At 50.3% G+C, this 25,261-nt stretch overlaps 1 long non-coding RNA gene across 6 annotated transcripts in view; it reads left to right on the top strand.

Annotated features, from left to right (window-relative positions):
* The first annotated feature begins 987 nt into the window (after nt 1-987).
* Nucleotides 988-25,261, top strand: part of LOC134980662 (uncharacterized) — an 88,819-nt gene continuing 64,545 nt past the window's right edge. For 4 of the 6 annotated variants that reach the window (XR_010190450.1, XR_010190451.1, XR_010190452.1 and 1 more), the window contains exons 1-2: nt 988-1,500; nt 23,307-23,364. This is a non-coding gene — a long non-coding RNA (uncharacterized LOC134980662). The remainder of the gene's footprint in view (nt 1,501-23,306; nt 23,365-25,261) is intronic. The other 2 variants (XR_010190448.1, XR_010190449.1) reach the window with 2 other exon arrangements.

Raw genomic sequence — 25,261 nt, 5'->3', positions numbered from 1 at the left:
TTTGGAGCTGCACCCATCGTTGCAAAGAACCGATTTTTTTATACTTTGCGCATGAGCAGGACCCGTTCTGCGTGTGTGCGCAAACAGTTCCTACATCACAGGATGGCACCAGACTGTCAATGATTGACAGTCTGCTACCATCTGGGGGGGGGGCGGTGATGGCTTCCGTTTGTAGAAAACTAGGTGTTGCTGTCTTCTAGGGGAAGGGAACAGGTCAGGATCTCCGTCGTAGGCCTTTGCGACGGGAGGCTGGATGAATTGAAGATAAGTTCTGGAACTTGAAATCAAGTAGATAGCTTTCAGCTTCTTTACCTTTTTCTTCTGGTATCTGGTTCTCCGGTCTGTGGTAGACACGGGCCTCATTCAGACCCTGTTGCAGACAGCCAAAAATTGCAAACAGACGGTTTCCAGCCATCTGCGCATGAGCCGCCGTGTGCATGCTATCATGATGTGTTCGCGTCACAAAAGAATGTATTTACATCATGATTGACAGATGACAGGTGTCTGGGGGCAGCGTTGCGGTGGTGGTGGTGGGGGGGGGGTTGCAGGAAACAGTCACTTCATGTCAGTTTTCATTGACGTTGCCTGCATTTCCTGCGATCAGAAACATGGCAGCGGTGCCTCTGCTTACGCAGCCATGCTGCATAGGCAGGGACCAACCTCTTTGAACTGCGATTGTATCGCTGGGCAGTGCCAAACACGCTGGGCTGCCTTGCCCTCTGCAAGGTGGCCCTCATCATGTGAATTTAGTGGTCACAGATTTTGCTAGAAAAGCAATAGCAGGAATTATCCCTGGCAGCACACTATTAAACCAGTCCAAAATAAACAGGCTGTGTTTTCATGGCAGTGGGAAGCTGGTGATGAGCAAAGCGGCTGATACAAAGGTATGAGTAACTTACCATTTACAGTTACTGCTCAGTCTATAACATGAATTGCCTTATTCCACATTATGCACATGTGTAATGGAAATCCTCCCACAAAGGCGTGCTGGCCGTTACTGTGGGCTGGCACGTAAGAACCGGAGGAAGAATAATCCAGAACAGAGTCCTCGTGTGTGTCTCATAGCTGGGATGTGCGCTGTGGCTTTGCTGTTACACAGCTTTACCAAGTCCGAGTAGATCTCCGTAGTGTATAGCGTCTTCCTATAATCTGATTGGTAGGAAAGATCATCCAATCAGCTCTCAGAGCAGGATAGGAGACCATACATAGTAATACATTTCAGAGTCCAGATAGAATTAAACTAGTTACACATTTGGTGTTGGCGGATGTTGGACTGAATTGCTTTTTATCTGAATTATTATTTTGCCCCACTGTGTAATGGACAGGAGTCAGGGGTCCCATGGCCTCTCAGGACTCTGCTTTCTTCAGTATCCTTTTTGTTTCCACTCCTGGAATTCACCTCTACATGATATGATTTATTTTTATGGTCTGTTACATTCAGGTCTCACTGGTGAAAATGAATCTGTCTGATGATAGAAGAGGGTGAGAGCTACATAACGGGTAATTATTTTGCACATTGTCCTTTTTCTTTTCGTTTTATTGTTTAAGGTGATTTTAACCTAAAAGTAGAATTTTAATTACCTACCGGTAAATCCTTTTCTCGTAGTCCGTAGAGGATGCTGGGGTCCACATTAGTACCATGGGGTATAGACTGGTCCACTAGGAGCCACTGGCACTTTAAGAGTTTGAGAGTGTGGGCTGGCTCCTACCTCTATGCCCCTTTTACCAGACTTAGTCTAGAAACTGTGCCCGAGGAGACGGATATACTTCGAGAGAAGGATTTTACACAGATAGTGGCGAGATTCACACCAGCTCACACACAAGGCAAACCAAGCTAACCAGCTTGAAACATCAGCATCGGCTGAACAGTATTACTTAACCAAGTAACAAAACAGTACTTAACCAAGAACTAAGCAACCACTGCAGAATCACGAAGCGCTGGGCGGGCGCCCAGCATCCTCTACAGACTACGAGAAAAGGATTTACCAGTACCTACCAAAATACTGTTTTCTCTTACGTCCTAGAGGATGCTGGGGTCCACATTAGTACCATGGGGATGTACCAAAGCTCCCAGAACAGGAGAGAGGGCGTGGAGGCTCCTGCGGAACTGATTAACCAAACTTCAGGTCCTCAGCGGCCAAAGTATCGAACTTGTAGAACTTTGCAAATGTGTTCGACCCAGACCAAGTAGCCGCTCGGCAAAGCTGCCCAGGAAGAATCCACCTTACGAGTAGAGTGGGCCTTAACAGACGTAGGACACGGCAATCCTGCCGTAGAATATGTATGCTGGATAGTGAACCTGATCCAGCGAGAGATCGTCTGCTTAGAAGCAGGACACCCAAGTTTCTTGGGATCATACAGGACAGAGTCTGATTTTCTGTGACGAGCTGTCCACTTCACATAGATTTTCAGAGCCCTTACAACATCCAAGGACTTTGATGAAATTGAGTAGTCAGTAGCAACTGGCACCACAATAGATTGGTTGATCTGAAATGCCGACACAACCATTGGATGGAACTGCTGACGTGTCCGGAGCTCCGCTCTTTCTTCATGGAAGATCAAGTAGGGGCTCTTACAAGACAAAGCCCCTAACTCCGACACGTCTAGCAGAAGCTAAGGCCAACAAAGTGACAGCCTTCCACATGAGAAATTTGACCTCAGCCTCTGGTAGAGGCTCGAACCAATCCGATTGGAGGAACTGTAACACCACGTTAAGATCCCACGGCGCTGTAGGCGGCACAAAGGGAGGCTGGATGTGCAGAACCCCTGTCAGAAAAGTCTGAACCTCAGGGAGGGAAGCAAACTGTTTCTGGAAAAAAATGGATTGGGCCGAAATCTGGACCTTTACGTATCCCAAACGCAGGCCCATATCCACTCCTGCTTGCAGGCAGAGGAGAAACCGTCCCAGTTGAAACTCCACCGTAGGAAACTTCTTGGACTCACACCAAGATACATATTTTTTCCAAATACGATGGTAATGTTTAGATGTTACTACTTTCCTAGCCTGTATCAGGGTAGGAATAACCTTGTTAGGAATGCCCTTCCGAGCTAATATCTGGCGTTCAACCTCCATGCCATCAAACGTAGCCGTGGTAAGACTTGATAAGCGAACGGCCCCTGCTGCAGCAGGTCTTCCCGAAGAGGAAGAGCCCTCGGCTCTTCTAGCAGTAGATCCGCGTACCAAGCCCTTCTTGGCCAGTCCGGAGCAATGAAGATTGCCTGAACTCTTGTTCTCCTTATGAGTTTTAGAACTCTTGGAATGAGTTGGAGTGGAGGAAACGCGTACACCGACTGGAAAACCCACGGAGTCACTAGGGCGTCCACCGCCATGGCTTGAGGGTCCCTCGACCTGGAACAATACCGCCAAAGCTTCTTGTTGAGACGAGAGGTCATCATGTCTATTTGAGGTACACCCCAAAGATCTGTTACCACCGCGAACACCTCCGGATGGAGATAGTGTCTTCTGAGGAAGTCCGCTTTCCAGTTGTCTACTCTCGGAATGAAGAGTGCTGACCGCCAATGCGTGTTATTCTGCCCAGAGGATGATTCTTGTTACCTCTGACATTGCAGCCCTGCTCTTCGTTCCACCCTGTCGGTTTATGTAAGCCACCGTCGTTATATTGTCCGACTGCACTTGAATGGCTCGATCTCGCAGAAGGTGGGCCACTTGGAAAAGACCGTTGCAGACGGTTCTTAGTTCCAGAATGTTTGTTGGAAGGCTGGATTCCAGGCTAGACAACCGTCCTTGGAAGTTTTCCCCCTGAGTGACTGCGCCCCAGCCTCGGAGACTTGCATCCGTGGTTAGAAGGACCCAGTCCTGAATCCCGAACCTGCAGCCCTCCAGAAGGTGAGGTAGTTGCAGCCACCAGAGGAGTGAAATCCTGTCTTTCGGCGGCAGACTTATTCTCTGGTGCATGTGTAGATGAGATCCCGACTACTTGTCCAGGAGATCCAGGTGGAAGGGCCGAGCATTGATGAACCGAAACCCGGGCTGGCTTCAGGACATCCCGGACAATTGTTTGTATCTCCAACGCTTTCTCCTCTGGGAGAAACACCCTCTGCACTTCCATGTCGAGGATCATTCCCAGAAAAGACAACCTCCTGGTGGGCTCCAAATGTGATTTTGGAAGATTCAGGATCCAACCAACCGTGTTCCCGGAGTAGAAGAGTCGTGAGAACAATGGACTGCAACAACTTCTTCCTGGACGATGCCTTTATCAGCAGATCGTCCAGATGTGGGATTATGTTCACCCCCTGTCTGCGGAGGAGAACCATCATCTCTGCCGTCACCTTGGTGAATACCCTCGGTGCTGTGGAGAGGCCGAATGGCAGTGACTGGAATTGATAGTGACTGTCTAACAGTGAAAATCTGAGATAAGCCTGGTGAGGCGGCCAAATCGGAATGTGGAGGTACGCATCCTTGATATCCAGGGATACCAGAAACTCCCTCCTCCAGACCTGAAATCACTGCTCTGAGAGACTCCATTTTGAATTTGAGCACCCTCAGGTAAGGGTTCAACGATTTCAAGTTCAAAATTGGTCTGACCGAACCATCCAGTTTCGATACCACAAAAAGGTTTGAATAATAACCCTTGTTGTGCATTTGAGGTGGTACTGGGACAATCACCTGTGACTTTCCAATTTTATAATTTCTTCCTGTAGGATAGTCCTGTCTGTCAACAAAGCTGTAAGCCTGATTTGAAGAATCGTTGAGGCGGGAGTTTTTGAAACTCCAGTCTGTACCCCTCGGACACAATATTCTGTACCCAGGGATCCAGGCAGGTCGACACCCAGACGTGTCTGAAACGTCTGAGTCTCGCACCCACCAGCCCATCCTCCAGGCTTTGAGGTCCACCGTCATGCTGAGGATTTTGAGGAAGCATGTCTCTGGTCCTGGGAGCCTGCGGGTGCAAGCTTTTTGGATTTTGCCCGACCACCTCTAAAGAAAGTGGTAGGGGGCTTGGACTTTTTGCCTTAGCGGTCCGAAAGGACAGTGGCACAGCTGAAGAAAATAGTTTCTTCGTAGAAGGTGTAGCAGGGGTAAGGAAAGGTGACTTACCCGCGGTTGCCGTGGAAATCCACACATGCAACGCTTCCCCAAATAGAGCTTGACCTGTGTAGGGTAGGTTCTCCACACTTCTCCTGGATTCCGCGTCTGCAGACCATTGGCGTAGCCAGAGTCCCCTGCGGGCTGAGACCTACATGGAAGATATCCGTGCAGTCAGCGTACCCAGGTCCTTCATGGATTCCACCATGAACCCCGCAGAATCCTGTATGTTACGTAAAAACAATTCAATGTACCTTCTATCCATTGTATCCAAATCCTCTAGTAATGTGCCTGACCACTTTACTATGGCTTTAGAAATCCATGCACAGGCAATAGTGGGCCTTTACGCCACTTCTCAAGCAGTGTAAATAGATTTGAGCATAGTGTCTGTCTTACGATCAGCCGGTTCTTTTAACGCAGTAGATCCAGGGACAGGTAAAACCACCTTTTTAGACAGTCTGGAGACAGAAGTGTCAACAATGGGTGGGTTTTTCCATTTTTTCCTATCTTCCTCAGGGAAGGGAAAAACAACCAATACCCTTTTTGGATCTGTAATTTTTTTCCAGGTTTTCCCAGGATTTTTCAAATATAGCATTTAATTCAGTGTTTCTCAACTGTGGTCCTCAAGGCACACGAACCATCCTGGTTTTGGTGATATCCAGGCTTGAACACAGGTGACTTAATTAGTACCTTAGTTATTTTGATTTACCCATCTGTGCTGAAGCCTGGATATCACTAAAACCTGCACTGTTGGTGTGCCTTGAGGACTAAGGTTCGGAATGCCTGGTTTAATTCTTCAGACGCAGGGATGGTTAGCGAGGCTTTCTTAATGTCAGTGAAGTAAGCTTCCTCAACCTGCTCAGGTGTGGTGTCAATGTTTAACGCATCTCTAATGGCCTCAATCATGATCTGCACCCCCTTAGCAAGGGAAGCCGCCCCCCTCAGCACATCCCCATCACCGTCTGCAGTATCAGAATCGGTATCCGTGTCATCTTGCATAATTTGGGCAAGTGCACGTTTCTGTGGGAATATGCTAGGGGATTTAGCAGGAATAGGGACAGAGCCTGACCAAACTGCCATAGACTTCTTCAACACCTACGTTTCAGTCTCAGTATTAGCTACCCTAGTAGAGATCTGAGAGCTCATTCCTTTGATAGAAGTTAACCACTCATGTTCAACAATAGGGATCTGAGCCAAAGCATTACAATCTTGTGTACATGGAATGGATCCCTCCTGAGAGGAAACATCTTCTGCAGCATACTGTATGACAGAGTCCCTAGACATGGCTATGTGAGATATTGAACACCCACAGACGGGATGCAGTCAGTTTACCTCCAATCAAAATCCCGACACCAATTGACCGATGGTCAAAATACCGACAAGGTCAAAATACTGACATGGACAAAATACCGACATGTAAAATGCCGACAGGTCAAACTACCGACATGAGTTTTTCATGATTTTTTTCATTGAAACCGACTTGTTCATACTTTACCATCCCAGTGGACCTGGAGGGGGAATATAATAGTGTGCCGAGCGCAGAGAGGCACCGTGCCCGAAGCATGGCAAGCGCAGCGAGCCATTAGAGGGGATGCGGTACACTTTATATGGTGTCCATGTTGACTTATATCGACATACACAAAAAAAAACATCAAAAACCGCATGTCGGTATTTTGACCTGTCGGCGTTTTACATGTCGGTATTTTGACCTTGTCAGTATTTTCGGTATTTTGTCCATGTCGGGATTTTGACCTTGTCGGGATTTTGATTGGAGTTATTTCATACCGATCCCCCACAGACACACACACAGGGAAATGTCAGTTTCCCCCCAAGTATGACGCAGAGATTGGAGCCAACCCGCACACAGCGCTTTTTTGAGGTAGAACTAATAAACTACCAGCGCTATCTGTGTACCTTAATAGACTACACAGACTTTACACAACCTCCTCCGTCCCCCGTCCCCCCACGTATTCGACAACCCCCTGGTACTGCACAGGATAGCTGGAGTTGCTTGGAGGGACAGCTCTCCCTTTCAGCGTCTGTTGTACAGGAACTGCAGGCAGGAAAATGGCGCTGAACGCTGCTGGGTCTGTTCTGAGGAGAAGCTCCGCCCGAACATGGTGCAGCTTCCAGCTCTTCATTATATTATACTGGCCTGAGGATTTCTGCTGGCAGCGATCCGGGGACGCTGACAGGCTTGCTGACCAGTGTAGGGCATAAGCGCTGGCTCAGTGCAGCGCAGTGAGGTGCGCCCTATGTACCGCTGTGCCCCGGCTCGCAGTTAGTACTGCGCTCCCTACCCTGTTGCCACCATCTTCACACCAGCTTCCCACTTGCCATTGGGGTCGGTGACTCGCTCGCCGCGGAAGTCTTCTGGCTCTGTAAGGGGGTGGCAGTGTGCTGCGGGAGTGTGCGGTCACCTGGAGCGGCTAATGATCAGCACCCTCAGGAGCTCAGTGTCCTGTCAGCGGAGATAGTGGCTGAGACCCTGCAGGGTGGACACTACTTCCCCCCCCCCCCCCCTGCCCCCTTTAGTCCCACGAAGCAGGGAGGCTGTTGCCAGCAGCCTCCCTGTAAAATAATAAACTGTTACTAGAGAAACTCTAGAGAGCTCCCCTAGCTGTGACCGGCTCCTCCGGGCACATTTTCTAAACTGAGTCTCGTAGGAGGGACATAGAGGGAGGAGCCAGCCCACACACGCAAACTCTTAAAGTGCCAGTGGCTCCTAGTGGACCCGTCTATACCCCATGGTAGTAATGTGGACCCCAGCATCCTCTAGGACGTAAGAGAAACGTAACTTCACTCACTGGGGAAAGGAATTTCTGCAGCGGGGTACACTGGGTTCCACAGGTATAACATCAGGGGTGTAGAGTAGGATCTTGATCCGAGGCACCAACAGGCTAAAAGCTTTGACTGTTCCCAAGATGCTCAGTGCCGCCTCCAGGCACAGGAGCTCAGTTTGTAAGTCGGTGCCTCCAGCAGACCTGAAAAGAGCTTTTTTGTGAAGATAGAAGACTACAAGGGCTGCAGCAGAGGCACTCTCAGTGCTAGATGTCATTCTGCCATCTCCTGCTGCAGCTCCATCACCTCCCCCGGCAGTGCTGTATACTTCCGCGCCCTGGTTGCCGGGTACGTTCAGCGGATGGCTCCGGTATGGCAGGTCAGGCACACACACTCTCCTGGATTGCATTGCCGCATCTAGGGAGGAGGTAAGAGGGTCCCCTAGGCGGCTGGAAATCTGGATCCGCTGCGGGCATTAGGAGGCGGGCCGCGTGCGCTGGTGTGGACAGTGTGTTAGTACAGGGACCCCACTAGATCACCATGGCAAGGGCACAGGTCGGTTTCATTAAAAAACGTCTTACTATGGCCCACTGTACCCGGTGGTGAAGTCCAGCAAGGGGAGAAGGCTCTGACCTGTAGCCCCTGCCCCAGGGCACCATTTAGAGTAAATGTTCCCGCCCCGGAGCTGCATCTCTCTCTCCCCCTCACTCCCTGTCAGCGTTTGGGCGACATCTTCACATGCTGAGCTGATCCTGGGACTGTACGGGCAAAGCTTCCTCTGTAAAGCCGCCTGCATTATCAGCGCTGTGCATTTTACAGGACACCTAAGTATTCTACATGTCTGACAGTGTTCGTTAATAAACAGTGCATTACTTCAGGGTTATGTAGTACAAATACCCTGTGATATACATCCAGTCTTTACTGTGCATTGATATATCTATAAGTCTCTATAGCTTTACTTAGTATTGCTAGCAGTGCCGGCCCAAGCTTAATTTTTTTGGTAAGCGAATTTAGAATTTAGCGCCCCTTGATGGGATCAAATTTTAAGAGGTGTGGTCTCACAAGGAAGGGGCGTGGCCACACAATAGTACCCCCAGGGGTTCAGGGAGATTGTCAGTGACAGGGAGAAAGTGGGTGGCAGAGGTGATGGAGATAGTGGGCGACTGAGGAGGCTGGGGTGACAGGGAGATAGTGGGTGCCATATGCCCACAGTGCCACATATGACCCCACAGTGCCAGATACAGATATGCCCCCACACTGCCATGTGCCCACAGTGCCAGATATGCCCCCACAGTGCCTGATACAGATATGCCCCCACACTGCCATGTGCCCACAGTGCCAGATATACCCCCACAGTGCCACATAAGACCCCACAGTACCTGATACAGATATGCCCCACAGTGCCAGATATTACCCCAGAGTGCCAGATACAGGTATGCCCCCACAGTGCCACATATGCCCCCACAGTGCCACATATGACCCCAACAGTGCCAGATATGCCCCCACAGTGCCAGATACAGATATGCCCCCACAGTGCCACATATGACCCCACAGTTCCAGATAGATATGCCCCCACAGTGCCATGTGCCCACAGTGCCAGATATGCCCCCACAGTACCAGATAAAGATATGCCCCACAGTGCCAGATATGCCCCACAGTGCTAGCTATGCCCACAGTGGTAGCTATGTCCCCACAGTGCCAGATAGATATGCCCCCACAGTGCCATGTGCCCACAATGCCAGATATGCCCCCACAGTGCCACATATGCCCCCATAGTGCTGCCTTCCGTTTTGCTGCTTTGTGGAGAGCGCAGCGCGCGCCTCTCCTGCCTGCCGCCCTGCCCCTCAGTCTGGTCTCCAGCGGTGACGGCAGCGTTTATATCTCAAATCAGGCGCCGGTCCGCGAGCTCTGATTGGCTAACGCACCGGCACCTGATTTGAGCTATACACTCCGCCGTCACTGCCGGAGACTAGACTGAGGGGCAGGGCGGCAGGCAGGAGAGGCATGCGCTGCGCTCTCCTTGCCTCTTGTGGATGGGCGGTGGATCGCGATCGACTGGTCGCATGTCGAGATCGACTGTTGGGCTACCAGCGCTTTCTAAACTGTGGCGCCTTACCCGTGCACATACCCCGCGTAACGGGCGGGCCGGCTCGGATTGCTAGTCCAGTGCAGTTTTATGTGTCATAATATCTGCATTGTACATGTGACTGTGTGTGTGCATGTAGCTGCTGGGTGATTTCTACTTTGTGTATCTCACTCAGATTGCTATTCCTATATTCTGTACCCTGAGGGGGGGGCTAATTGCGTCAGGGTTATTGTTTGATATAGGTATTTCACAGGATATACTTATTGTGTATTTTTCTCTGATTTTCAGTTAGTGTATACCTCTTGAATACTGTTTGTGCTATCACACTGCACAGGGGGTTCTTGGTCAGGTATTATACTGCTGATTTCTCTGACGTCCTAGTGGATGCTGGGAACTCCGTAAGGACCATGGGGAATAGCGGCTCCGCAGGAGACTGGGCACAAAAGAAAAGCTTTAGGACTACCTGGTGTGCACTGGCTCCTCCCCCTATGACCCTCCTCCAAGCCTCAGTTAGATTTTTGTGCCCGACCGAGCAGGGTGCAATCTAGGAGGCTCTCCTGAGCTTCTTAGAAAAAGTTAGTTTTAGGTTTTTTATTTTCAGTGAGACCTGCTGGCAACAGGCTCACTGCATCGAGGGACTAAGGGGAGAAGAAGCGAACCTGCCTGCTTGCAGCCAGCTTGGGCTTCTTAGGCTACTGGACACCATTAGCTCCAGAGGGACCGAACACAGGCCCAGGCTCGGAGTCCGGTCCCAGAGCCGCGCCGCCGGCCCCCTTACAGAGCCAGAAGCAAGAAGAGGTCCGGAAAATCGGCGGCAGAAGACATCCGTCTTCACCAAGGTAGCGCACAGCACTGCAGCTGTGCGCCATTGCTCCTCACACTCCGGTCACTGAGGGTGCAGGGCGCTGGGGGGGGGCGCCCTGAGCAGCAATATAAACACCTTGGCTGGCAAAAATACATCACATATAACCCCCAGGGCTATATGGATGTATATTAACCCCTGCCAGATTCCAGAAAAAAGCGGGAGAAAAGTCAGCCGAGAAGGGGGCGGAGCCTATCTCCTCAGCACACTGGCGCCATTTTCCCTCACAGCTCCGCTGGAAGGACGTCTCCCTGACTCTCCCCTGCAGTCCTGCACTACAGAAAAGGGTAAAACAAGAGAGGGGGGGGCACTAATTAGGCGCAGTATAATATAAACAGCAGCTATAAAGGGAAAAACACTCTGTATAGTGTTTTCCCGGTATATATATATAGCGCTCTGGTGTGTGCTGGCATACTCTCCCTCTGTCTCCCCAAAGGGCTAGTGGGGTCCTGTCCTCTTATCAGAGCATTCCCTGTGTGTGTGCTGTGTGTCGGTACGGCTGTGTCGACATGTATGAGGAGGAAAATGATGTGGAGGCGGAGCAATTGCCTGTAGTGGAGATGTCACCCCCTAGGGGGTCGACACCTGAGTGGATGGGCTTATGGAAGGAATTACGTGAAAGTGTCAGCTCTTTACAAAAGAAGTTTGATGACATGGGACAGCCGGCTACTCAGCTTATGCCTGTCCAGGCGTCTCAAAGACCATCGGGGGCTCTTAAACGCCCGCTATCACAGATGGCAGATACAGACGCCGACACGGATACTGACTCCAGTGTCGACGATGAAGAGACGAATGTGACTTCCAGTAGGGCCACACGTTACATGATTGAGGCAATGAAAAATGTTTTACACATTTCTGATAGTACAAGTACCGTTAAAAAGGGTATTATGTTTGGTGAGAAAAAACTACCTGTAGTTTTTCCTGCATCTGAGGAATTAAATGAAGTGTGTGATGAAGCGTGGGTTTCTCCCGATAAAAAACTGATAATTCCTAAAAGGTTATTGGCATCATACCCTTTCCCGTCAGAGGATAGGGCACGTTGGGAAACACCCCCTAGGGTGGATAAAGCGCTCACACGCTTGTCTAAACAGGTGGCACTGCCGTCTCCTGATACGGCCGCCCTTAAGGAACCTGCTGACAGAAAGCAGGAGAATATCCTAAAATGTATATACACTCACACGGGTGTTATACTGCGACCAGCAATCGCCTCAGCCTGGATGTGCAGTGCTGGGGTGGCGTGGTCGGATTCCCTGACTGAAAATATTGATACCCTGGATAGGGACAGTATATTGCTGACTATAGAGCATTTAAAAGATGCATTTTTATATATGCGTGATGCACAGAGGGATATTTGCCGACTGGCATCAAGAGTGAGTGCGCTGTCCATATCCGCCAGAAGAGGGTTATGGACGCGGCAGTGGTCAGGTGATGCTGATTCCAAAAGGCATATGGAAGTTCCCAGGAACAGAAGTCCTCTCCCGCTTCTGCCAAGTCCTCAGCATGACGCTGGGGCTATACAAGCGGACTCAGGCACGGTGGGGGCCCGTCTCAAGAATTTCAGCGCACAGTGGGCTCACTCACAAGTGGACCCCTGGATCCTTCAGATAGTATCTCAGGGGTACAAATTGGAATTCGAGACGTCTCCCCCTCGCCGTTTCCTAAAGTCTGCCTTGCCGACGTCTCCCTCCGACAGGGAGGCGGTATTGGAAGCCATTCACAAGCTGTATTCCCAGCAGGTGATAATCAAGGTACCCCTCCTGCAACAGGGAAAGGGGTATTATTCCACGCTGTTTGTGGTACCGAAGCCGGACGGCTCGGTGAGACCCATTTTAAATCTAAAATCTTTGAACACTTACATACAGAGGTTCAAATTCAAGATGGAGTCACTCAGAGCGGTGATCGCGAACCTGGAAGAAGGGGATTATATGGTGTCTCTGGACATCAAGGATGCTTACCTCCATGTCCCAATTTACCCTTCTCACCAAGGGTACCTCAGGTTTGTGGTACAGAACTGCCACTATCAGTTTCAGACGCTGCCGTTTGGATTGTCCACGGCACCCCGGGTCTTTACCAAAGTAATGGCCGAAATGATGATACTCCTTCGAAGGAAAGGAGTTTTAATTATCCCTTACTTGGACGATCTCCTGATAAGGGCGAGATCCAGGGAACAATTGGTAGTCGGAGTAGCACTATCTCAAGTAGTGCTGCGGCAGCACGGTTGGATTCTCAATATCCCAAAATCGCAGCTGATCCCGACGACACGTCTTCTATTCCTAGGGATGATCCTGGACACAGTCCAGAAAAAGGTGCTTCTCCCGGAAGAGAAAGCCAGGGAGTTATCCGAGCTAGTCAGGAACCTCCTAAAACCAGGCCAAGTATCAGTGCATCAATGCACAAGGGTCCTGAAAACAATGGTGGCTTCCTACGAAGCAATCCCATTCGGCAGATTCCACGCAAGAACATTCCAGTGGGACCTGCTGGACAAATGGTCCGGATCGCATCTTCAGATGCATCAGCGGATAACCCTGTCCCCAAGGACAAGGGTATCTCTCCTGTGGTGGTTGCAGAGTGCTCATCTTCTAGAGGGCCGCAGATTCGGCATTCAGGATTTGGTCCTGGTGACCACAGATGCCAGCCTGCGAGGCTGGGGAGCAGTCACACAGGGAAGAAATTTCCAGGGCTTGTGGTCAAGCCTGGAGACATCACTTCACATAAATATCCTGGAGCTAAGGGCCATTTACAATGCTCTAAGCCAAGCAAGACCTCTGCTTCAAGGTCAGCCGGTGCTGATCCAGTCGGACAACATCACGGCAGTCGCCCACGTAAACAGACAGGGCGTCACAAGAAGCAAGAGGGCAATGGCAGAAGCTGCAAGGATTCTTCGCTGGGCGGAAAATCATGTGATAGCACTGTCAGCAGTGTTCATTCCGGGAGTGGACAACTGGGAAGCAGACTTCCTCAGCAGGCACGACCTCCACCCGGGAGAGTGGGGACTTCACCCAGAAGTCTTCCACATGATTGTAAACCGTTGGGAAAAACCAAAGGTGGACATGATGGCGTCCCGCCTCAACAAAAAACTGGACAGGTATTGCGCCAGGTCAAGGGACCCTCAAGCAATAGCTGTGGACGCTCTGGTAACACCGTGGGTGTACCAGTCAGTGTATGTGTTCCCTCCTCAGCCTCTCATACCCAAGGTGCTGAGAATTATACGGCGGGGAGGAGTAAGAACCATTCTCGTGGCTCCGGATTGGCCAAGAAGGACTTGGTACCCGGAACTTCAAGAAATGCTCACAGAGGACCCGTGGCCTCTACCTCTGAGAAGGGACCTGCTCCAGCAGGGACCCTGTCTGTTCCAAGACTTACCGCGGCTGCGTTTGACGGCATGGCGGTTGAATGCCGGATCCTAAAGGAAAAAGGCATTCCAGACGAAGTCATCCCTACTTTGATAAAAGCCAGAAAGGATGTAACCGCAAAGCATTATCACCGCATCTGGCGGAAATATGTTGCGTGGTGCGAGGCCAAAAAGGCCCCGACGGAGGAATTTCAACTGGGTCGATTCCTGCATTTCCTGCAAGCAGGAGTGTCTATGGGCCTAAAATTAGGATCCATTAAGGTCCAGATTTCGGCCCTGTCGATTTTCTTTCAAAGGGAACTGGCTTCAGTGCCTGAAGTCCAGACGTTTGTTAAGGGAGTGCTACATATACAGCCTCCTTTTGTGCCTCCAGTGGCACCCTGGGATCTGAATGTTGTTTTGGGTTTCCTAAAATCACATTGGTTTGAACCACTCAACACTGTGGACTTAAAATATCTCACATGGAAAGTGGTCATGCTGTTGGCCCTAAAGGGCTTCGGCCAGGCGTGTGTCAGAATTGGCGGCTTTATCCTGTAAAAGCCCTTACCTGATTTTTCATACGGACAGGGCAGAATTGAGGACTCGTCCTCAATTTCTCCCTAAGGTGGTTTCAGCGTTTCACCTGAACCAGCCTATTGTGGTACCTGCGGCTACTAGGGACTTGGAGGACTCCAAGTTGCTGGACGTTGTCAGGGCCCTGAAAATATGTTTCCAGGACGGCTGGAGTCAGAAAAATCTGACTCGCTATTTATCCTGTACGCACCCAACAAGCTGGGTGCTCCTGCTTCTAAGCAGACTATTGCTCGCTGGATTTGTAGTACAATTCAGCTTGCACATTCTGTGGCAGGCCTGCCACAGCCAAAATCTGTAAAAGCCCACTCCACAAGGAAGGTGGGCTCATCTTGGGCGGCTGCCCGAGGGGTCTCGGCTTTACAACTTTGCCGAGCTGCTACTTGGTCAGGGTCAAATACTTTTGTGAAATTTTACAAATTTGACACTCTGGCTGAGGAGGACCTGGAGTTTTCTCACTCTGTGCTGCAGAGTCATCCGCACTCTCCCGCCCGTTTGGGAGCTTTGGTATAATCCCCATGGTCCTTACGGAGTTCCCAGCATCCACTAGGACGTCAGAGAAAATAAGAATTTACTTACCGATAATTCTATTTCTCGTAGTCCGTAGTGGATGCTGGGCGCCCATCCCAAGTGCGGATTATCTGCAATACTTGTATATAGTTATTGTTAACTAATCGGGTTATTGTTGTTGTGAGCCATCTATCCAGAGGCTCCTCTGTTATCATGCTGTTAACTGGGTTCAGATCACAAGTTGTACGGTGTGATTGGTGTGGCTGGTATGAGTCTTACCCGGGATTCAAAATCCTTCCTTATTGTGTACGCTCGTCCGGGCACAGTACCTAACTGAGGCTTGGAGGAGGGTCATAGGGGGAGGAGCCAGTGCACACCAGGTAGTCCTAAAGCTTTTCTTTTGTGCCCAGTCTCCTGCGGAGCCGCTATTCCCCATGGTCCTTACGGAGTTCCCAGCATCCACTACGGACTACGAGAAATAGAATTATCGGTAAGTAAATTCTTATTATTGTACTGTGTTGCCTGTGGTTCACGCTTTCATATTATGTCAGTTTCAAGGGGCGACTGTTCTGTGGCTGATCCCGCAATATGCAGTGGTGACGCCACAGACGCATTAGAGGGAAACATAGCAGCGGAGGGTTCAGGTTCTGGGGGTTCTCTACCCCCCAGTAGGTCTGTAGCACCGGGGGTACATAATGACCCACCTTGGGCTACTTTCTCTACTTTACTAAACACGCTGGTAACTAGACTTACGCCCCCCTATGGGACCTCAAGTGCTGGTACAGCCGCATAATGTCCCTGCGGTTAATCCGCCATGGGCAGATCTCCTTTCCACTCAGTTACAGCAATTGAATCACTCACTGAATAAACAGAAACTTAGCCCTTGCCCGCCTAAGACCAAGGGATCCTCTAAGCGGGCCATTATTTCCTCACAATCCACACACATTTCAGGCACTTCGTCTGATGAAGATGGTGTATACTGACCCCTCAGACACTGACCCAGATGCTTCTGATGGGGAAACTGTTTCACAGGTGGATTTTCCTGACCTATTAGAGGCTTTCAGACTGATTCTTCAAATTGATGATGACCCAGAGCCTGTCGTTATGTCTAAGAAACCTGACAGATTTAAACGTCAGAAGGTTGTTAAACAAGTTTTACCTCATTCTGACCACTTAGTTGACATACGTCAGGAATCCTGGGAAAATCCAGTAAAGAAATTCACACCTCACAAAAATATGCTTGCTTGCTATCCCCACTTTGCAGTTATGTAAAAATTGGGAAACACCACCGCTGGTGGATTCGCAAGTAGCTTGGCTGGTGGTGTCCTCTGCTCTGCCTGTAATTACCATCACCTCTCTGAAAGAACCGACTGATAAGCGTGTGGAGGGTTGCTTGAAAGCTATTTATACCTTTGCGGGAGCTGTGCATCGGCCCACTATTGCGGCTAATTGGGCTGCAGAAGCTATAGAAGCATGGGCACAGGAGGTGGAAGCAGAGCTGCCGTCCGATTTTTCTGATAATGCTAGACAATGTTTTGCGTATATTGTCACAGCCTCTCTTTACATTATGGAGGCGACTTATGATGCCGGTGTTCTGGCTGCCAAGGCTTCTACTACGTCCATTCTGGCTCACCGGATACTGTGGTTACGGTCCTGGTCTGTGGATCTGGACTCTTAAAATAACCCTGGAGGTGCTTCCTTTTAAGGGAAACAACCTTGTTGGTTAGGATCTCAACAAGATTGTTGCTGACTTAGCTTCAGCTAAGACTGCATGTCTACCTAGTACTGCTCCCTTGGTCCCGAAGGTTAAGAGTACTTCCTTTCATTCCTTTCGACCTCCAGTTAAAGCACAGGGTCAGGTGTACCCGAAACAGGCTCGCACTTCCAAAACCACTAAGCCCAAACCTAAACGTGGCTGGGCTGCCCATCAGCCTACTTCCAAATCAGACAAGCCTACTGCATGACGGGGCGGGCCTCCCCCTGGGGGATCCCAAGGTGGGAGGCCGACTTCTAGGGTTTACAGTGGTATGGTTGAAGACCACTTCCGACGCCTCCGTAAGGGAAGTTGTCACTCACGGATATACCATATGCTTCAAGAATTGTCCCCCTCATCATTTTTGCCTGACAAACTTCCCTTTGGAGCAGGTGAAGGCAAAAACTCTTCATTTGGTGGTACTGTCCCTCCTGGACACAGGAGTGGTAGTGCCGGTGCCTCTGGCTCAGAGAGGCAAGGGGTACTATTCACCACTGTTTTTAGTACTGAAACCAAATAATTCCTCCCGGCCCATTCTCAACCTCAAGTCCTTGAACAAATTTGTGAGGGTCTCCAAGTTTCGTATGGAAACTCTTCGCTCTATTATTCTGGCTTTGGAGCCCAGGGACTATATGGTCTCCCTGGACATACAGGATGCTTACCTCCATATTTCTATTGCCATGTCACATCAGCAATACCTGAGGTTTGCTATTGGCAATTTCCATTATCCATTTCGGGCCTTGCCATTTGGATTGACCACGGCTCCGCGAGTATTCACAAAGGTCATGGCGGTAATGACGTCCCTACTCTGCCGTCAGGGTTTTAGGATCCTACCGTATCTGGACGACTTGCTGATCCTGGCGAATTTCCCAGAAATTCTCCTCAGTCGTCTGGATCTGACTGTCCAGTTTCTGCAAGCCCACGGGTGGCTCATCAGCTGGAAGACATCTTACCTGGTCCCTGCTCAGAGCATGGTGCACCTGGGGGCATTGTTGGTCACTCACAACCAACGGTTGTTTTTGTCTCAGGAGAAGGTCCTGAACCTTCAGGACAGAATTCAACGTTTCCTCTCTCGCCCGTGAGTGTCGATACACTTGGCGATGCAAGTACTAGGCCTTATGGTGTCTACTTTCGACATGGTAGAGTACGCTCAATTTCATTCCCGCCTTCTGCAGAAGCTGATTCTTGCCAAGTGGGATGGCCTGTCTCACCGGATCAGGTCTCGCATGATATCCTTGTCTCCGGAGGTTCGTCTGTCACTGACCTGGTGGCTACAGGACCATCGATTGAGCAGGGGTCGTCCCTTCTGGATCTCTAACTGGGTCCTTCTGATGATGGATGCCAGTCTGCGGGGTTGGGGCGTGGTGTTGGAGCAACACTCTCTTCAGGGTCGGTGGACCACGGAGGAGTCTCTCCTCCCGATAAACATTCTGGAATTGCGGTCGGTGTTCAATGCTCTGAACCTGGCCCAGCATCTGATACAGAACATGCCTGGTCAAGTACAGTCAGACAACGCCACCATGGTGGCGTACATAAATCATCAAGGCGGCACTCGAAGCTGCATGGCAATGATGGAAGTGTCAAGGAGTCTTTAGTGGGCAGAACGCCATCTGCCAGCCATATCAGCTGTATTCATTCCGGGGGGCCTCAACTGTGACGCGGACTTCCTCAGTTGTAAGGACATACATGCCGGAGAGTGGAGCCTCCATCCAGAAGTATTTAAACTCCTAGTGGACAAGTGAGGCCTACAAGACGTAGACCTGATGGCATCTCGACACAATCACAAGGTTCCGGTCTTCGGAGCAAGGACAAGGGATCCTCAAGCAGCGTACGTGGATGCACTGGCAATTCCATGGAACTTCCGGTTGCCGTACGTGTTCCCTTCGGTGTCGCTCCTGCCCAGGGTAATAAGGAAGTTCAAGCAAGGAGAAGGAATCATACTTTTGATCGCTCCAGCGTGGCCCAGACGGCATTGGTTCTCAGACCTACAGGGTCTCTTGTTAAAGCGTCCTCTTCTGCTTCCGCAATGCCCAGACCTCCTCGTTCAGGGCCCTTGTGTATACCAGGATTTGGTCCGGCTGGCTCTTGAAGCTTCAGTTCTGAGGGCCAAAGGATTTTCTGAGGCGGTCGTTCAAACCATGTTGAAGGCCCGTAAGCCGGCTTCGGCCCGGATTTATCATAGGGTCTGGAATTCTTACTTTGCTTGATGCGCATCTAACAATCATGACGCTTACAAGTTTAGCATGGCCAAACTTTTGGGCTTCCTACAACAGGGCCTGGACTTAGGCCTTCGTCTGGCCTCCATCAAGGTTCATATTTATGCCTTTTCGGAATGGTTTCAGAGAAAAATTGCGACTCTGCCTGATGTTCATACATTCACTCAGGGTGTGTTACGGATTCAACCTCCCTATGTCCCACCGGTGGCTCCTTGGGATTTGTTGGTGGTTCTGGAGGCCTTGCAAGAGTCTCCGTTTTAACCTCTTGAATCTGTGGACCTTAAGTGGCTTACTCTTAAGGTCTTGTTTCTGATGGCTATTGCCTCTGCTAGATGGGTTTCAGACTTGGGTGCCTTATCCTGTCGGTCACCCTTACTGATTTTTCACAGTGACTGGGCGGTTCTTCAGACATGACCTTATCTGCCTAAGGTGGTGTCTTCTTTCCACCTTAACCGAGAGATTGTGGTTCCGGCCTTTATCTCTCCTAATTTGTCCTCCAAAGAGCGGTCTTTGGATGTGGTACGGGCTCTCCGTATCCATGTACAGAGGACAGCCTCCATTAGGAAGTCTGATTCTCTTTTTGTACTTTTTGGTTTTCACAAACGTGGCTGGGATACAAATAAGCAGACCTTGGCCAGATGGATTAGAATGGTTATTGCACAAGCATATGTACGGGATGGTCTTCCAGCTCCTGCTACCATCAAAGCCCAGTTTACTCGGTCGGTTGGACCTTCTTGGGCGGTGCGCTGTGGTGCAACCCTTGAACGTGGTCCTCAGTGAACACGTTTATAAGGTTCTATGCCTTTGATACTTCCGCCTCCCAGGATGCTTCCTTTGGACGCCGGGTTCTTGTGCCCGCTACATTGCTTCTCCTCCCATGAGGAACTGCTTTAGGACATCCCCGATGTTATCTGTGTGGAACCCAGTGTACCCCGCTGCCGAAAAGGAGATTTATGGTAAGAACTTACCTTTGTTAAATCTCTTTCTGCGCAGTACACTGGGTTCCACAGGATGCCCACCCTGGTGCACTTAGCTTTTTTGGGTTGGTATGGCATTAGCCGCTGACACTTCTCCTGTCGTGAGAATGTGGTGTACGTGGCTACTAACAGTTGTCGTGTCTCTTACCTGCTACTGCATTGGACTGGTTAACAAAACTGAGCTCCTATGCATGTAGGTGGGGTTATAGAGGAGGCGGCGCTGAGCATCTTGGGAACAGTCAAAGCTTTTAGCCTGTTGATGCCTCGGATCAAGATCCTACTCTACACACCTGATGTTATCCCTGTGGAACCCAGTGTACCTTGCAGAAAGAGATTTAACAACGGTAAGTTCTTACTATAAATCTCCTTATTCTACCATGTTTGTATATATCCCTGTATTCCGCACAGTGCTCTATTAAAATATTTATTTACAGTCTAATTCTGCTCTCGCCCCGGGACTCCTTCCTAGAGGCCTAGGGTCCCCTTCTTGGCTGAGCTGCAGTATAGCCTTTTCTGACCACGTCTGTTGCAGTGTTATCAGCCCTGCATAATGCTATAGTCTCACTAGTGTTTCTGGATAACAGAGCTAGCATTCCAGTATTCATGATTTCAGAAGCTGCAGATATGTTCTATAGGACAGAACGATGGCTGCCTGCACTGTGCTGTTAGAAGCCCCCTGTTCATCTGCAGAACTGACTGTAATTTCATATCTCCTCCCACAAAGGCGTGCCTGTTGTACTATGTTTGCAGGTGCGTAAGAACTGGAGGAAGATTAACAAGAGATGGGCGCTAATCTTATTTGCCATTGTCCCATGGACAGTACGCTGATTTCTCCCATCTTACAACTTGTGTATAGGGGAAAAAAATCTTGCAAGTAATGGTTGTTATTCCTCTGTTCTTAGAGGGTAAGCAAAGCCTGTGGTTGATACTTGCAATAAATGTGGAGTAGCTTGTGTTTGTCCTATGCAAAGCCTGTTATGTCCTATACCAGGGGTGGGAAACCTTTTTTTCTACCGAGGGCCATTTGGATATTTATAAAATCCTTCGGGGGCCATACAAGTCTGCCCCCGCCAAAAAAATGGGTGTGGCCAGTTAAAATGGGACGTGATACACATATGCCCCCAATAGTGCAGTGCCAGATCCACAGTGCCAGGTATACAAATGCCCCTCACAGTGCCAGGTATACAGATGCCCCCACAGTGCCAGGTATACAAATGCCCCCTCAGTGCCAGGTATACAAATGCCCCTCACAGTGCCAGGCATACAGATGCCCCCACAGTGCCAGGCATACAGATGCCCCCACAGTGCCAGGCATACAGATGCCCCCACAGTGCCAGGCATACAGATGCCCCCACAGTGCCAGGCATACAGATGCCCCTCACAGTGCCAGGCATACAGATGCCCCCACAGTGCCAGGCATACAAATGCCCCCCACAGTGCCAGGCATACAAATGCCCCTCACAGTGCCAGGCATACAAATGCCCCTCACAGTGCCAGGCATACAGATGCCCCTCACAGTGCCAGGCATACAGATGCCCCTCACAGTGCCAGGTATACAGATGCCCCCACAGTGCCAGGTATACAAATGCCCCTCACAGTGCCAGGTATACAGATGCCCCCACAGTGCCAGGTATACAGATGCCCCCACAGTGCCAGTTATACAACTGCCCCTCACAGTGCCAGGCATACAGATGCCCACACAGTGCCAGGTATACAGATGCCCCCACAGTGCCAGGTATACAAATGCCCCTCACAGTGCCAGGTATACAAATGCCCCTCACAGTGCCAGGTATACAGATGCCCCCACAGTTCCAGGTATACAGATGTCCCCACAGTGCCAGTTATACAAATGCCCCTCACAGTGCCAGGTATACAGAGGCCCCCACAGTGCCAGGTATACAGAGGCCCCCACAGTGCCAGGTATACAGAGGCCCCCACAGTGCCAGGTATACAGAGGCCCCCACAGTGCCAGGTATACAGAGGCCCCCACAGTGCCAGGTATACAGAGGCCCCCACAGTGCCAGGTATACAGAGGCCCCCACAGTGCCAGGTATACAGATGCCCCTCACAGTGCCAGGTATACAGATGCCCCTCACAGTGCCAGGTATACAGATGCCCCTCACAGTTTCAGGTATACAGATGCCCCCCCTTCCCCTCCGTCCCGCTTACCGCTCCTTTCGGCGGGGACACTGAGGAGAGCGCGGCTATGTTGGGCGGCGGCGTGTAAGACTGGAAACCAGCCGCCGGTTCGAGAGCCAATCAGAGCTCGCGGACCGGCAGCCGCGGCTCCTGATTGGCTGCCGGTCCGCGAGCTCTGATTGGCTCACGAACCGGCGGCTGGTTTCAAGTCCTACACGCCGCCGCCGCCCGACAATAGCCGCGCTCTCCTCCGTTGGTGACAGCTGAGACACGCTCCTGCCGGACTGTGCGGCGGCGTGTCTCACTGAGAGGAGCGGGTAGGCCGGACCAAACGGAGGTTCCCCACCCCTGTCCTATACCTTTGCTGATGGGTACCAGAGAAAACTCATCCTTGTGTGAAATTAAAGGAGATGAGTAGAGTGAGTATGTAGTTTTTCCTGTTATGTCCCAATCATCCATTCAGATATATCCCTTTCCCCCAGGTATACAGACAGGAGACCCCAGTGATGCTGCCAAAGTAGGGATATATACAGACAGGAGAACCCAGTGATGCTGCCAGGATGGGGATATATACAGACAGGAGATCCCAGTGATGCTGACAGGGAGGGGTGATATACAGACAGGAGACCCCAGTGATGCTGCCTGGGTAGATATATATATATACAGACAAGAGACCCCAGTGATGCTGCCAGGGTGGGGATATATAAAGACAGGAGACCCCACTGATTCTGCCAGGGAGGGGAGATATACAGACAGGAGACCCCAGTGATGCTGCCAGGGAGGGGATATATACAGACAGGAGACCCCAGTAATGCTGCCAGGGAGGGGATATATACAGTAGTCCTCCTTTATGCATGCACAGACTGGCACTCTCTTTTGTGTGTGCGCACAACTGTACCATCCAGTTGCATACAAATGATGGGTGGGGGCATGTTGTAACGGAGTCAGCGCTCCAACAATTCAGTGGTGCCCTTCCGATGTCATCTCTAAACTCGTGTTTGTTTTCATGGCAGTAGGAAGCGTCTGTCATGCAGTGAGAAGTTGGTGATGACCAAGGCGGCTGATACAAAGGTATGTGTAACTTACCATTTACTGCTCAGTGTATAATGTGAATTGCCTTATTTCACTATATTTACATGTGTAATGGAAATCCTCCCACAAAGGCGTGCTGGCCGTTACTGTGGGCTGGCACGTAAGAACCGGAGGAAGAATAAGCCAGAACAGAGTCTTCGTGTGTGTCTCATAGCTGGGATGTGCGCTGTGGCTTTGCTCTTACACAGCTTTACCAAGTCCGAGTAGATCTCCCTAGTGTATAGCATCTCCCTATAATCTGATTGGTAGGAAAGATCATCCAATCAGCTCTCAGAGCAGGGTAGGAGACCATACACAGTAATACATTTCTCTTACGCCCTAGAGGATGCTGGTGACTCCGTAAGGACCATGGGGAATAGACGGGCTCCGCAGGAGACATGGGCACTAAAAAGAACTTTAGATATGGGTGTGCACTGGCTCCTCCCTCTATGCCCCTCCTCCAGACCTCAGTTTGATACAGTGCCCAGAGGAGACTGGGTGCATTACAGGGAGCTCTCCTGAGTTTCCTGAAAGAATTAATTTTTGTTAGGTTTTTTATTTTCAGGGAGCCTGCTGGCAACAGGCTCCCTGCATCGAGGGACTGAGGGGAGAGAAGCAGACCTACTTAAATGCTAGGCTCTGCTTCTTAGGCTACTGGACACCATTAGCTCCAGAGGGAGTCGGAACGCAGATCTCTCCTAGCTGTTCGTTCCGGTGCCGCGCCGCCGTCCTCCTCACAGAACCGGAAGATAGAAGCCGGGTGAGTATGAGAAGAAAATAAGATTTTACTTACCGATAAATCTATTTCTCGTAGTCCGTAGTGGATGCTGGGACTCCGTAAGGACCATGGGGAATAGCGGCTCCGCAGGAGACAGGGCACAAGAATAAAAGCTTTAGGATCAGGTGGTGTGCACTGGCTCCTCCCCCTATGACCCTCCTCCAAGCCACAGTTAGGATACTGTGCCCGGACGAGCGTACATAATCAGGAAGGATATTGAATCCCGGGTAAGACTCATACCAGCCACACCAATCACACCGTACAACTTGTGATCTGAACCCAGTTAACAGTATGATAACAACGAAGGAGCCTCTGAAAAGATGGCTCACAACAACAATAACCCGATTTAGTTAACAATAACTATGTACAAGTATTGCAGACAATCCGCACTTGGGATGGGCGCCCAGCATCCACTACGGACTACGAGAAATAGATTAATCGGTAAGTAAAATCTTATTTTCTCTGACGTCCTAGTGGATGCTGGGACTCCGTAAGGACCATGGGGATTATACCAAAGCTCCCAAACGGGCGGGAGAGTGCGGATGACTCTGCAGCACCGAATGAGAGAACTCCAGGTCCTCCTCAGCCAGGGTATCAAATTTGTAGAATTTAGCAAACGTGTTTGCCCCTGACCAAGTAGCTGCTCGGCAAAGTTGTAAAGCCGAGACCCCTCGGGCAGCCGCCCAAGATGAGCCCACTTTCCTTGTGGAATGGGCTTTTATAGATTTTGGCTGTGGCAGGCCTGCCACAGAATGTGCAAGCTGAATTGTACTACAAATCCAACGAGCAATAGTCTGCTTAGAAGCAGGAGCACCCAGCTTGTTGGGTGCATACAGGATAAACAGCGAGTCAGACTTTCTGACTCCAGCCGTCCTGGAAACATATATTTTCAGGGCCCTGACAACGTCAAGTAACTTGGAGTCCTCCAAGTCCCTAGTAGCCGCAGGCACCACAATAGGTTGGTTCATGTGAAAAGCAGAAACCACCTTAGGGAGAAATTGAGGACGAGTCCTCAATTCTGCCCTGTCAGAATGAAAAATTAAGTAAGGGCTTTTATATGATAAAGCCGCCAATTCTGACACACGCCTGGCTGAAGCCAGGGCTAACAGCATCGTCACC

Source organism: Pseudophryne corroboree, chromosome 12, assembly GCF_028390025.1.
Source record: "Pseudophryne corroboree isolate aPseCor3 chromosome 12, aPseCor3.hap2, whole genome shotgun sequence".
Taxonomy (NCBI): Eukaryota; Metazoa; Chordata; class Amphibia; order Anura; family Myobatrachidae; genus Pseudophryne; species Pseudophryne corroboree.
The sequence above is the reverse complement of the archived record's forward strand: the minus strand, read 5'-3'. Positions and strand labels throughout refer to the sequence as shown.